This window comes from Macaca thibetana, chromosome 16 (assembly GCF_024542745.1).
Source record: "Macaca thibetana thibetana isolate TM-01 chromosome 16, ASM2454274v1, whole genome shotgun sequence".
NCBI classification, from domain to species: Eukaryota; Metazoa; Chordata; class Mammalia; order Primates; family Cercopithecidae; genus Macaca; species Macaca thibetana.
In genome coordinates this window covers 44,899,564-44,912,578 of record NC_065593.1, presented here as the reverse complement: position 1 = coordinate 44,912,578, position 13,015 = coordinate 44,899,564, and the positions used below count along the sequence as shown (strand labels likewise).

General features: G+C 52.2%; 1 long non-coding RNA gene across 1 annotated transcript; it reads right to left on the bottom strand.

The window, feature by feature from the left end:
• Positions 1-8,616: 8,616 nt before the first annotated feature.
• On the bottom strand, positions 8,617-12,624 carry LOC126939865 (uncharacterized). Its single transcript, XR_007720478.1, has 3 exons — positions 11,844-12,624; positions 11,663-11,766; positions 8,617-9,543 (listed from the first exon to the last, which is right to left on the bottom strand). It is a non-coding gene; the product is annotated as an uncharacterized LOC126939865 (long non-coding RNA).
• Positions 12,625-13,015: the final 391 nt, after the last annotated feature.

Genomic DNA, 13,015 nt, shown 5'->3' with positions numbered 1-13,015 from the left:
GGGCTGAGGAGAGAGAAGGGCGGGGTCTAAGAGTGGGGTGCAGTGAAGACCCCAGAGAAGGGGAGGGGTTAAGAGTGGGGTCTGGGGACAGACCCCAGGTGAAGAAAGTGCGGAGTCTCTATCATGGAGCCCTGCACAGTTCCTGTTGAGGGAGCCTGGAGCAGAGTCTGGGGACCCTGGTGTGACGGGCCAACTGACCGTCATCGGAAGTCCGACACGCGGCGAAGGCTCATCTTTCCCACTGTCTGTCTTACCTTCTTACTCTTTAACGCTCATTTTCGTCCCCCTTCTCTTTTGTAGGAGCCCCAGTCCAAGATGGGCAACAACCAGAGCAAGCCGCTAGTTGGGGACCTCCCTGGTTGTGTGGACCCGGAAGCACTTGGTTTAATTCTTCCCTTGCTTTAGCATTGCATGGTCTGAGCCCTTTGCTAGGTTCCTCGGCTTCCAGGTACAGCTCTGCTCTTCTATGCCTTAGCCCGAAACCCAAGTCCTCCAGCCTCCTAGGATTTCCCTCTTTCTCTTCCTCCCTCCCTCCTTCCTTTCCAGGGTTAGGGGGAAGATGCTGAAGTAGCTTTTGTCCATGCTGAGTGTTTGAAGCCTGTGAGACATCCAATTAGAAATATGGAGGAAACCCTTGGGTGCCTGGGTCGGGAGTTCAGAGGAGAGACAAATGTGGGGCCCAGGACGATGGTAACTGAAGCTGGGGTTGTGGATGGTGTTGTCTCAGAGAAAGCATGGAGGGAAGAGTGTGGAGGGGCTAGCACTGAGCCTCGGGGACCCTCAGGGTGTAAGGGCTGGGTGGAGGAGGAGAGAGGAACAGGGGAGACAGGAAAGTGGAGGGGTCCCCATTGCGCTTCTTTGGTCGATACTGGGGCGGACGCCTCAGTCTGTCCAAAAACCAAACCAATTGGGAAAAATGTCTAAGAAAACATCCTGGGGTGCACGGGGCCACAGGCATCAAAAAATACTGACTTAGAAGAATGAAAAGTAGCAGACTCCATCAAAGGGACTTTGCAAAAGGGGGCCCCCCCCGAATGCAGGAAATTCTGTCACCTTAGATCAAAAGCAAAAGCCCCCCGATCAGGAAATTGACTCTTGGCTCCAGCGTTTCCCTGAAGCGTGGGCAGAAACTGGGGGCTTAGAGTGGCCAGAGAAGAAGGACTGGGTGAGAGGGATTGGGGGGTCATGAGTGCAGAGGAAAAAGATGGTGCCAGAAGGAAGGAGAGTTATATGCTGCAGAGAGAACTAGTATGGTAAGGAGTAAAACGTTCCCTGGACTTAGCAGAATGGTGGTGATTGATACCCCCCAGTGTGAGCTGCTGTGGCGGAGAGATGGGCAAGGAAGCTGGACTGGAGTGGGCTAAGGAGTGTGTGGGAGGTCAGGAAGCAAGGTCAGAGGGCAGCGACTGGGAGGAGGAGTCTGGCTGTGGCAGGAGTCTAGAAAGGCATCTGTCCCCTGCTCTTTTTCTTTCCACCCCCGATCCTGCCTTCCTTTCAGGTCCCTGCATCCCTCCTCTCCCTTCCGAGTTACCTCGCTGCTTTCTCCATCCCCCTCTGTCTCCAGAGCTCCTTTTCTGGATCACATTTGCCTCTTCTGCTCTCCTTCCCCCTTTCCTTTTCTTCCCAGGTGACCTGAGTCCTCAAATGTCCACAGCCAGGCCCAGCCTCCCACTCATTCTCCCCTAGAACAAGCCCTCATTCCAGACTCCTGAAGATGAGCCTTGTTTTCTAGTCCTGGATGGATTCCACCCCATTCTTTGCCCCCTGCCCCCAACACCCACACCCAAGTCCTAGACGGTGAACTTGGGAGCTGGAGAGACAAGGGCTGGGGGTATGGCCTGTCACGGGCCCGGGCTCCCAGGCCCTCTCCAGCCACCTCACCAGGTCCCAGCCAGGCCCCCGCTGAGAATAACGCACTGGAGGGGGGATGTTGTTGAGTTAGGGGACCCCAGTTCTCACTGCCACTCTCTGGTAGTCAGAAGTGAGGGGTCCCCCACTCGGAGCCAGGGTATAGGGGACGAATATAATTGTAATAAGAAAGTCTAACTATTGTAAAATCCTCAGGACTCGCTACCCGACACTGGGACTCCCAACATATTCACTTGGATAATAACAGATCAGGGGCACTCCCGGTGGACATCGCCCCAACATGGGGCAGTCTACTACGATGCCATCTTTCCTGCTGGAGTGAGCTCCTGGCTGGGTAGCTAGCAGCTTCTCTGTCACATCCCTTCCTGCTCCTGATGTCTGGAGACAGTGTAGTTCTTCTTAAAAGTTGGCTTGGCCAAGTGCAGTGGCTCACACCTGTAATCCCAACACTTTGGGAGGCTGAGGCAGGCGGATCACCTGAGGTCAAGAGTTTGAGACCAGCCTGGCCAACATGGTAAAACCTTACGGCTGAGAAAGGAGGTACCCTCATCAACAATTCACTACAGCCGCTAACAATTGGTGGAGCTCTTCAATGTTTTCCCTTCTGGCACCCCTTTAGGCCCCCTAATGTCTACTAAAATACCCTGTGTGGTAAAAAAAATTTTACAATTTGTCAGAGAGAAGGTTTGATACCATCCAACTAATGGTCCTCCCGTAGCCATCACCAGCCTCTCCTGCACCCAGAAAGTGAGGCTATATTATAAGACTCTGGAAATCCAAGATTGGACATCCAGTTACTTATGAGAAGGGGGAAATGAAAGGACACAAAGATAGATGTGCACCCGCCCCCCCCACCCGCTACACCCTTGTTCTGCTCTCTAATCTTTGCACATGGCACGTACCAGAGATTTTGTTTTGCACATACCAGAGATTTTGTAAGTTCTGAGGCAAGGTCACAAGACGTGTTTAAGTAAGATAAACTCTTGCTGCCATAAACCTGCTCTCCCGCCTCAAAGTTTGAACCAAAATATCAGAAATGGCGGGAACCAATCATAGTTAGCCAAATCGCCTTGTTCAAACACTAGCCAATCATATATCTGATTTGTATAATAACTCTATGCCCACCTTAGTAGTACACTGCTCGGAGTTACTTGGGAGACTGAGGCAGGAGAATCACTTGAACCCAGGAGGCGGAGGTTGCAGTGAACCGAGATCGTACCATTGCACTCCAGCCTGGGCACAAAAAAGGGAAACTCTCTTCCCAAAAAAAAAAAAAAAAAAAAAACCGAGATCGTACCATTGGAAAAAAAGAAAAGAAAAAAAGAAAAAGAAAAAGTTGGCCTCATGAATTGATTGAAGTTTTATTTACGCCTTTCTGGTTTGGTTCAATTCTGTGCCTGTTTTATCCCATTTACTTTTTTCCATTCCTTTCTTCCTTTGTTTTTCCTATTCATTTACCTTTTCTCTCCCCCTCCCCCTAACCTCTCTCCCTTCAAATTTTTCTCTTCATGCATTTTTCTTCCTTTTCTTCATTTTTTTTTCCTTTCCTTTTCTTTCCTCTGTCTTTGGCCCATTGTCCCACCCCTCCACCCACACACTCTTTTTTCTCCCTCCCTCTTTTCCTCTCTTATTCTCTTCCGGTATCTCCTCCTCCCCAGTCCTCGGTACTCTGGTGCCCATCCTGGGGGATGGCGCTCTGCCGGGTCTCCTCATGCTGTAGGCGGGCGCGCAGCCTTCGTGAGCTGCTCCAGGGGAGAAAGGGCAGCGGCCATAGGGGGTGTGGTCAGGGGGGCGGGTGGTGCAGGGCTTGCCTCACAGCCAGATGTCTGGATGTCGTGTTGTGTTTGGGAGATAAATGCCAGGGTTCCTTTGAATCCTGAATTTAAATAAAAGAAGCGGGGAGCTGAGGAGAAGCCTCTGTTGGGCAGAGGTACCTTCCAGATCTTGATCTCCTTCCTTGATACCCACCCCCCACAACCCCCACCCCAGGTAAGCCTTGGTCACCGATGTCTCCTGTCTTCTACTTCTGCCCCAGCCACCAGTCTTCCTCCTGGCAAACTTGAGATTCTGGAGATTCAGGGCAGGGTGTTGGGCAGGGGTCCTGGCAGAGGACCTCTTTGGACAGTCTGGCTCAGACACAGAAAGGATCCTGTAGGGATAACATGACCTTGCCTTCTTCCCAAAAGCCACCGCCACCTCATTTTGCTAAGGAGTTACATTCATTTGCTAATGAATTCATTCAACAATACTCACGTGCCAGGCATTCAATGGTGAGCAGCACAGACCCTGTGTTTGCCTGATGGAGTTTGTGTCTGGTAAAGACACAGCCAGCAATGAAATCACATGAATAAACATGGAGGTGCAACCATTAAGGTTACTAAGGAGAAGAATGCAGAGCTTTGAATGGGCAGACATGGCAGAGGGTCTGCTCTAGTCCTGGAGCCCTAGGAAGGCTTCCCTGGGTAGGCTGATGGGAAGAAGTAAGAGGCAGGCTGGGGAGTGATGGGACCACATATGCAAAGGCAAGTGGGAGCATGGCAAGTGCTGGATACCCAAGGAATTCAGGGAAGGCCAGTGAGGCCGGAGTACCACAGGAAAAGGTTGAACAGGCCAGAGAAGTCCCATCACGGTGTAGTTTGCCTCCTTTGAGCTATGGACCCCAGCAGAGGGCCTGAGGCAGGGGAGGGTCACAATCAGGTCTGCATTTGTAAAAGAACACCGGGGGCACTCGATGGAGTAGGTACCTGCGGGAGGAGGGCTGTGGGCGAAGGTGGAGGAGCAGCTGAGAGGCTGCTGCAGTTGTCCAGGTGAGGGGCTTGGACCCGGTAGGTGGGAATGGAGACAGAGAGAAGAGGATGGGCTTGAGAGCCCTTTATGAAGCAAAATTTACAGGTGCTGGGGTTGGATTGGATGTGGGGTGGGGGTGTTGAGGAACAGGGATGACCCTGGGCTTCTGGCTGGGCAAGGACCCTGCTTGGGGGAGAATATGCTGAGTTTGGTGCCTGTTGCTGACCCTCTAGTTGATCCTATTCACTAGGTGGTTACTTCAGGCCTTCTGGGGCCAGCCCTGTGCTGGGGAGAGCTCTGGGGACAATAGCTCCTATTCTGGGAGAGTGGGGAGCCAGGAAAAGAAAGAAAACACACACAAAAACGCCCTTCACTTGAGGCAGCACTGGCTGTGTGATTTTGAGTAAATGCTCCATCTCAGAACTTCATTTCCCCAGTCTGTGAACTGGGGTAGTAGTGAGACCACCTTGCTGGTCTATGTCTTGCTCAGTAAATGGAAGCCTCTAGACACAAAGGATGATGAGAGCGCCAATGAGAGATAAGGAAGGCTGCATGGAGGAGGCGGCTTTCCAGCCAGGCTTGGGAGGGTGGGTGACAGGGTTCAAATGCATGGTTTAAATGGGAGGAAAGGCACCGCCCAGCCTGGGAAGCTTGACACAGATTGAGTGAGAGACAGACAGAGAGAAAGAGGGATAAGGCCATGGGCAGAGGAAGATAAGGCTGGAAAGATAGGCTGGGGCCAACTTCTAGAGGTCCGGGGTTAGTTATACTCGGTGGTGGCCATGGGAGTTGGTGACTGCCTTTGAGAGGAGAATGGTTGTGATTCTTTTGCCGAGAACTCACCCAGAGGACTTATACCTTTGTGACAGCAGAAGGACTCAAGTTAGAAGGCCGGGGCCCTTCAATGGAGGGGAAGATTAGAGGAAAGTGTGGGTAGCTTGGGAGGAACTTGTGGAATTGGAGATGAACAAACAAATGGGGCCCGGGAGCAGGTAAAGAGGTAGACCAGATAACCCCTCCAGAGTTGTGGTTTGACCTCTGCTGAATCCCAGAGCTTTAGAGTCTCTAAGTGGAAATATCACAGAATAAGAGACGTTCTGCTGGAAGGAAACTTCGAGTTTATTCTGTCCTCCCCTCCTTGTACAGATTAGAAAACTGAGGCCCAGAGAAGGAAAGTAGCTGCCAGAGGTCACACAGCTGGGACTGAGGGATCAGAGGTAAGAACCCTGTGACACTTCAAGAGCCCAGGTGGTTGGGGCTGGGGAGCTGGCAGGGCCAGGGAAGTCACTGAGGATGGCAGTGACAGCATGACACAGGGATCCCACATAATCCCAGTTTGGTCCTGGGAGGACAGCCCAGTGAGCTGCTCCCCAACTCTCAGCTGAGCCATGTGGCCAGAGGGGGAAGGGAGCCTGGTGGGCAGGGAGGAACTGCCACATGGAAAAGCCTTGATGCGAACCATCTGGCCTGGGCGGGCGGAATGTGGGCTGCAGGGAGGGGAGGAGCAGGAGACGGGAAGGAGGCCGTGGTGGGCGGGTGGATGGCGGGTTTGGGCTGGGAGTGGCCTGACCCGGAGGCCCCTACCTTCCAGACTGCTGCAGCCCAGATGCCTTCGCAGCCGTGGTCTGGCCCATCCAACCCGCTGACCTCATTCCCAGCTCCCCTCCCTCGCAAGCTCCCCCCTTGCCTGCCACGTAGACTGGAGGCTTAGCTGCATCTTCGCTGGAGGGAGGAAGAGCAGAACACAGAGGCCCTGAGCCCAGAGCTCTGCTGGGTCAGGCTGGCCTGGGGAGAGCAGCTGTGTTCCTCAACACCCTCCATGACCAGGCTGGGCCTCAGTTTGCCCTCCTCAAACCTGAGGCCCAGGAAGTGGAGGGGACAGAGGTCATGGGAGAAGCATGACAATGAAGTGGGTTGGAGTGGGTGAGAATCAGGTGGGGGCTCTCTGGAGGTCATTGTAGCCATCCCCCTGCCTCCTCAGGGCAGGAGGGTGCTAGGATCAGACCCAGAAAGGGACGGGGCAGGACATTCCTCCTCTTTTCAAGCTGTTCACAAGAAGAGGAGTTCCATGGTCTAGGAGGGGGCCTCTATAAGAGCTAGTCTTCCTCCCCATGCTGTGTGAGGACCACGGTGTGTGGCTAGGATGAGGTGGGTGGTACACTGTCTTCCGTCTGTCAGCTGCTCTCAGGGACCTTCCCTTCAGTCCTGTCTCCAGGCTCTGCCTCTGACCCCTGCCTCCCCCTCGCTTCGCCTCCCTGCCCCCCAGGGTCCTGGGTCTCCAGCTGCCCCAGCTGAACAGGGGGCTGTCCCTGCCCCGCTCTCAAGGCGTTCCGGGGCTGTGAGTCATCGGGAATGTCAGCTCTGGCTGCAACTTCCCTCTCCTGACGTGGACCCTCTTTCTCCTCCTCCCCCGCACTCAGGGAGAGGGTGCCCCTCCCAGGCAGGGGGCTCTGAAGTGGGGGAGGAAGCCACAGGCAGGCCCGGGATGAGGTCTTGCTCCCCGATTGCCATTGGAAGGGGGCTTCGAAGACTTGCACGCCCCTCACCCAGATCCTTCCTTCCCACGGCAGATAGAATTCCTTGACTTTCTCCCATTTCCCAGGTGGGGACACTGAGGAGAGGTGGGGAGGGGAGGGCCTGAACTTGGGTGGGCCCAGGTTCACTCACTCCCTTTTAGGGCACAGCTTTGTCAGACTGGGAACCTGCCCAGGCGTCCTTCTGAAGGGCCCTCCCCACATTCGAGGCTGGATCTGGCAGAAAAGCTGGAGAGGCTCTGCTGCCCGCTCCAGGGATGACACGTCTCTGCTGGGTGGGGAGTCCACGTCCACAGAAAAGGGGGATGCCACGTGTCCAGACCCTTCCCACAGAGCCCCTGTGCCCTGCAAGTCTGCCTCCCACCCCTCTTCTCCTCTCCCTCCTCTCCCCAGCAGCCCTGCCTGCCCCCTCCCTCTGACCTCAAGAAATAGCTGGGGGGTAGGGGGAGGGGACACTGAAGGGAAGGCCAAGCTAGGAAAAGCTCCTTTTCGCCCCCTCCCAGCATGCCTGGGCATTTCACTCCCCATCAATGAGCCTCAGTTTCCTCAGCTGGAAAATAAGGGGGATGAACAGAAGAAGTCTCCACCCATGGGTGAGTCTATGATTCTGTCTCTGCACAGTCAGTCAGACTCGGGCACTCATAGCCACTCACTCAAACCCACCTCTTCTCTCACACACATTCATTCATTCACACATTCACTGATGCACACTTACACACACATCTACACGCACACGTAGCCCTTTGCCTATTTTGGGTACAGCAGATCCCCACAATTTCTGTTTCCTTCTTTCTGACAGCCCACCATTTCTTCTCTCATTCCAATCATACCTCCCCGAGCCCCCACCCCACCCGCTTTAGCCACCCACTTTACATTTTTCTACTCCTGGTTCTCCTCCTCGCGAGGTCACTGGCAGGGCAGTGAGATTTGAACTTCAGAGTATTAGACCTCTGACCTTGCCAAAGACCACTCTGACTATCCCCTGAGGCTCTTTCTGAGTTTTGGGTGGGAGGGAGTCTGAGTGGGGAGAGGGAATAGAGCTGAGAAAGGCTAGTTCTTTCCTACCCCGCTGGGGATCTGCAAAAGGGTGCCCCTCACTTGTCTTTCCTGAACATCATGAACATTCGCTTTCCAAAAAAATCTGTCCCACTGACATCCGGAGGCCTCCTCTGAAGTGTGATCATTTTAGCAGCTTGCCCTGGCTGTTGCCCCAGGTTGCACCCTTCTAGGAACTTCCGCCTGAGGGAGACTGGTCAGAGCTCAGGAGGGACTGTTCCAGGGGATGAGATATCTGCTGGCCAGGAAAGGCGTGGGAATTGGGCAGCAGAGCACACCCTCCAGACCCGGCCCAACTTCGGAATAACAACAAACGATTGTGCCAGGCTCTGCCGTAAGCACTTTACATCTTTGTACTGCTCCAAAAGCCCTCTGAGATGGGTGCTCCAATTGTCTCCAATTTCAGAGGAGGAAAGAGAGGCACAGAGAGGTTAAGTCAGTTGCCTGAAGTCACAAAGCTATCAAGTGGCTGAGCTGGAATTCAAACCCAGGCAGCCTGGCTCCAGAGCCCCCACGCTTATCTGCTACTCCCAGCTGGTCCAAGGGACCCAGGATGGTCCAAGGGATGCCCTCCCACTTCATCTAAAGCAGTGGCTGTTTGCACAAACAGGCTCCCATCTGTGTGCACTCATGGAAAGATCACAGGATGATGTGGCTGGAAACTGACCACAGGCACCACCAGTAGTTGGAAAGATCAGAACAGAGCCGCCTCCCTCCCATTTGGTGAGGAACTATTGTGAGCTGACCACACCACACACGACATCTCATTTCATCCTCACAACAGCTCTGGGACGTCAGCCTTAATACCTCTATTTTATAGCTGGAGAGTCAAACGGGCCGAGGCGTTGTGCAAGATCCCCTTTCTCAAGCTCAGAAAGAACCCAGGTGTCCCGACAGCCAGATCAGTCTTCTCTCATTGATCCATACATCCCCTATTTCCAAATCCGCACGGCTTCTAGACACACACAGTCACATACAACAGACCACATAGAACGTTGGAAAGAATTACAGTTCTTGGTAGGCCACGGTGGCTCACGCCTGTAATCCCTGCACTTTGGGAGGTCAAGGTGGGTGGATCACCTGAGGTCAGGAGTTCAAGACTAGCCTGGCCAACATGATGAAACCCCGTCTCTACTAAAAAAACAAAAAATTAGCTGGGCTTGATGGCGGATACCTGTAATCCCAGCTGCTCAGGAGGCCACGGCAGGAGAATCGCTTGAAACCGGGTGGCAGAGGTTGCAGTGAGCTGAGATCGCGCCACTGCACTCCAGCCTGGGCAACAAGAGCAAAACTCTGTCTAAAAAAAATAAATAAATAAATGACAGCTCTCGGTAGTGTTTGAAGAGGCCCTGCACACCTCCTCACTGACAATGTCCCAGGAAGGGCTTATGCCCATTCTGTTGTGAGGGGAAGCCCCTTTCTGGGGCTCCCCACCAGCTGGGAAGTGGTAAAGCTGTGACTAGATCCCACGTCTGCCTGGCCTGGCCACAAAACTAGTGCTCCTCCCACCCTACAATACCACCTGCCACTCTCACTGTCAGCAGCCCAGAAGCAGCCCCTGCGCACACCATATCCCCAGCGAGCACACATGCATGTCACAGACAGGAAAGTCGTACTCACATAGTACCTGCACGACACAGGCTAAGGGCTTTTTGGTGTTTCCTGCGTGCCAGGCCCTGTTGTAAGGTCCATGTAGGCATGAGCTAGATGCAAGGCCATAACAAGCCTATGATGAAGGTTCCTTTAATATTCTTATCCTCGGCCGGGCGCGGTGGCTCAAGCCTGTAATCCCAGCACTTTGGGAGGCCGAGACGGGTGGATCACGAGGTCAGGAGATCGAGACCATCCTGGTGAACATGGTGAAACCCCGTCTCTACTAAAAAATACAAAAAACTAGCTGGGCGAGGTGGCGGCGCCTGTAGTCCCAGCTACTCGGGAGGCTGAAGCAGGAGAATGGCGTGAACCCGGGAGGCGGAGCTTGCAGTGAGCTGAGATCCGGCCACTGCAACTCCAGCCCAGGAGACAGAGCGAGACTCCGTCTCAAAAAAAAAAAAAAAAAAAAAAAAAAAAAAAAAAAAATATATATATATATATATATATATATATATATATATTCTTATCCTCATTTTACAGATGAGGAAACTGAGGCTCAGAGAGATTAAGTAATTTGCCCAAGGTCACACAGCTAGGAAGCTGCAGAGCTGAGATTTGAATGCAGGCTTTAACCACTGTGCTATGGCCCATTCTCTAATATTGATTGCATGCTACTCATTCAGTCAGTCATCAACTATTACTGACTACTGTGTTGTGCCCAACTCTGCACAGGCCCCTGGGAGGGCTTTTCCCTGCCCCCTCCTCCTGACCTAGCCTGGTGTGTGCCAAATGGTAGATGGGGGCTGTGCCTGCTGTCACTCTCCCTCTTTTCCAGAGGTTCTCCTCCTCCGCAAGCTGGCACATGTGGATACTGGCTCTGTTTGCCTTTGACCCCTAGTGAAAGAAAATACTGAGGTAACACCTGAATGGGGAGCATGGAGACAAGGAGATGCAAATGGGGTGCCAGTTGGGGCCAGGGCAGGGATGGGGGATAGGGTAGGGGGTGAGGGGAGGTCTGGGAGCAGGAATCTCTCTTTGCTTCTGGCTGCATTTTAATCATATACTCATACCTATTCTTTTTCTTTTCTTTCTTTCTTTTTTATTTTTATTTTTTAGATGGAGTCTCATTCTGTCACCCAGGCTGGAGTGCAGTGGCTAGATCTCGGCTCACTGCAACCTTTGCCTCCCAGGTTCAAGCAATTCTCCTGTCTCAGCCTCCAGAGTAGCTGGGACTACAGGTGCGTGCCACCATGCCCGACTAATTTTTTGTATTTTTAGTAGAGATGGGACTTCCCCATGTTGGTCAGACTGGTCTCGAACCCCTGATCTCAGGTGATCCACCGGCTTCGGCCTCCGAAAGTGCTGGGATTACAGGCATGAGCCATCGCGCCCAGCCTCATATCTATTCTTTATCCCTCCATTTCAGATCTTCTTCCATATATGGCTCTGCATGTCTCTATTTTTCTGTCTCCTGTCTTTCCCTGTCTCCTCACTGCTTTTCAGCTGGGTATAGACCCCTGTGGGGACAACAAATCAGAGCATGGTCACCAATATGGACATCTATGTCTGAGCAGGGCCCACTCTCCGGTGGACCACCGGTCATCCTCAAGCCTTCTTCCCAGGCTCTCCCTGTCCCTGAATACTAATATCTAAAGGTCAGCCCAGCTACCACCAGTGGGCATGTAATATGTCCTGTCTCCCCTGCAGATTGGAGGAAGAAGCCGTGTCCCTCCCATCAGACAGAGGGGCTCCTTAAAGGTAGGCATTGCATCCACTTGTTCAGACAGAGAGCTCTCTGAAATCAGGGAGTGTGTCTCCCATACCAGATTGGGGTTCCTTGAGGGTAAAACATAGGTTTCCCCATCAGACTAGGAGCAGGCCTGTGTCACCTCCTTCCTCTAGATTCTCCTGGTCTCCAGCTGGGGCTCTGCTGGAAAGTAGAGGAAGTATTTAGCAAGGATGAAGGTATGATGCCCTCCCCACCATCCATCTCTCCCTCCAAACCTGTTCAAACTGGAACTTTAACATTCACCCCCAATCCAGTAAACTCAACTTCCTTAAGTCCCTCTTCAGTCCTGTCCCCTCTTTCCCAAATGCGTTCTTACTTCCCTGAGGCAGCCAGAGATAAGGAAAGACAGGAATATGAATATCCAGCATTCCACAAAGAATCCTACAGGCAGGGATATTGCCCAATCACCAATGCCTTGCATCCCAGTTCTACCCAAGATTCAAGCTTGATCTCCTCCCGAAAGACTTCCGGAATCAGGTCACCAACATGGACATCTGAACTTCCTGAATCAGGTCACCGTCTTTCTTCTCATCTCTGAACGTATTTGGAGCTCATTTGTCTGACGGTTTTTGAATGCTATTTTTTTTTTTAAATAAACTTTTACAATTTGGATTTAATAATGTTAGATTTACAGAAAAGTTGCAAAGGAAGTAAAGAAAGCTCCCATATATCCCTTATCCAGTTTCCTTAATGTTGACATCCTACATCATCATGGAACCTTTGCCAAAATGAAGACGTCAACACTGGTGCGTTACTGTGAGCTAAACTCCAGACTTTATTGGGATTTCACAAATTTTTCTCCTAAAGTCCCTTTTCTGTTCCAGCATTCCATCCAGGATATCACATTGCATTTGGTGTTTGTGTCTCCGTGGTCTCCTCTGGTTCTTGAGAGTTTCTCAGTGTCTCCTTGTTTTTCATGACTGAAGTTTCAAGGAGTACTGGTCAGGTATTCCACAGAATGTCCTGCTGTTAGTTTTCAGCAGTAAAAGCCTTTCCTCAAAACCTTCTGCAGAGCCCTAGTCTGTGAACAGAAAACAGTGGAGTTGCCCTGGTCACAGCAGGGATGAGAAATGATCCCCTGAATATGAATCTCCATGGAACCCCCTGAGAATTACGAGAAACTCCCAGGACACCATGGAACCCAGTTTGAAAACCATTAATTTAGGCCAAGCTCTGTTCAGTACTTGGTTTTGTGCTATAAAACTCTAGACGGGGAATTATAAACTAGGTCTTACATACTTCTGGTGAGAGGGCCACCACAATTTTTTTTTTTTTTTTTTTTTTTTGAGACAGAGCCTCACTCTGTTGCCCAGGCTGGAGTGCAGTGGCACAGTCTCAGCTCACTGCAACCTCCGCCTCCCAGGCTCAAGTGATTCTCCTGTCTCAG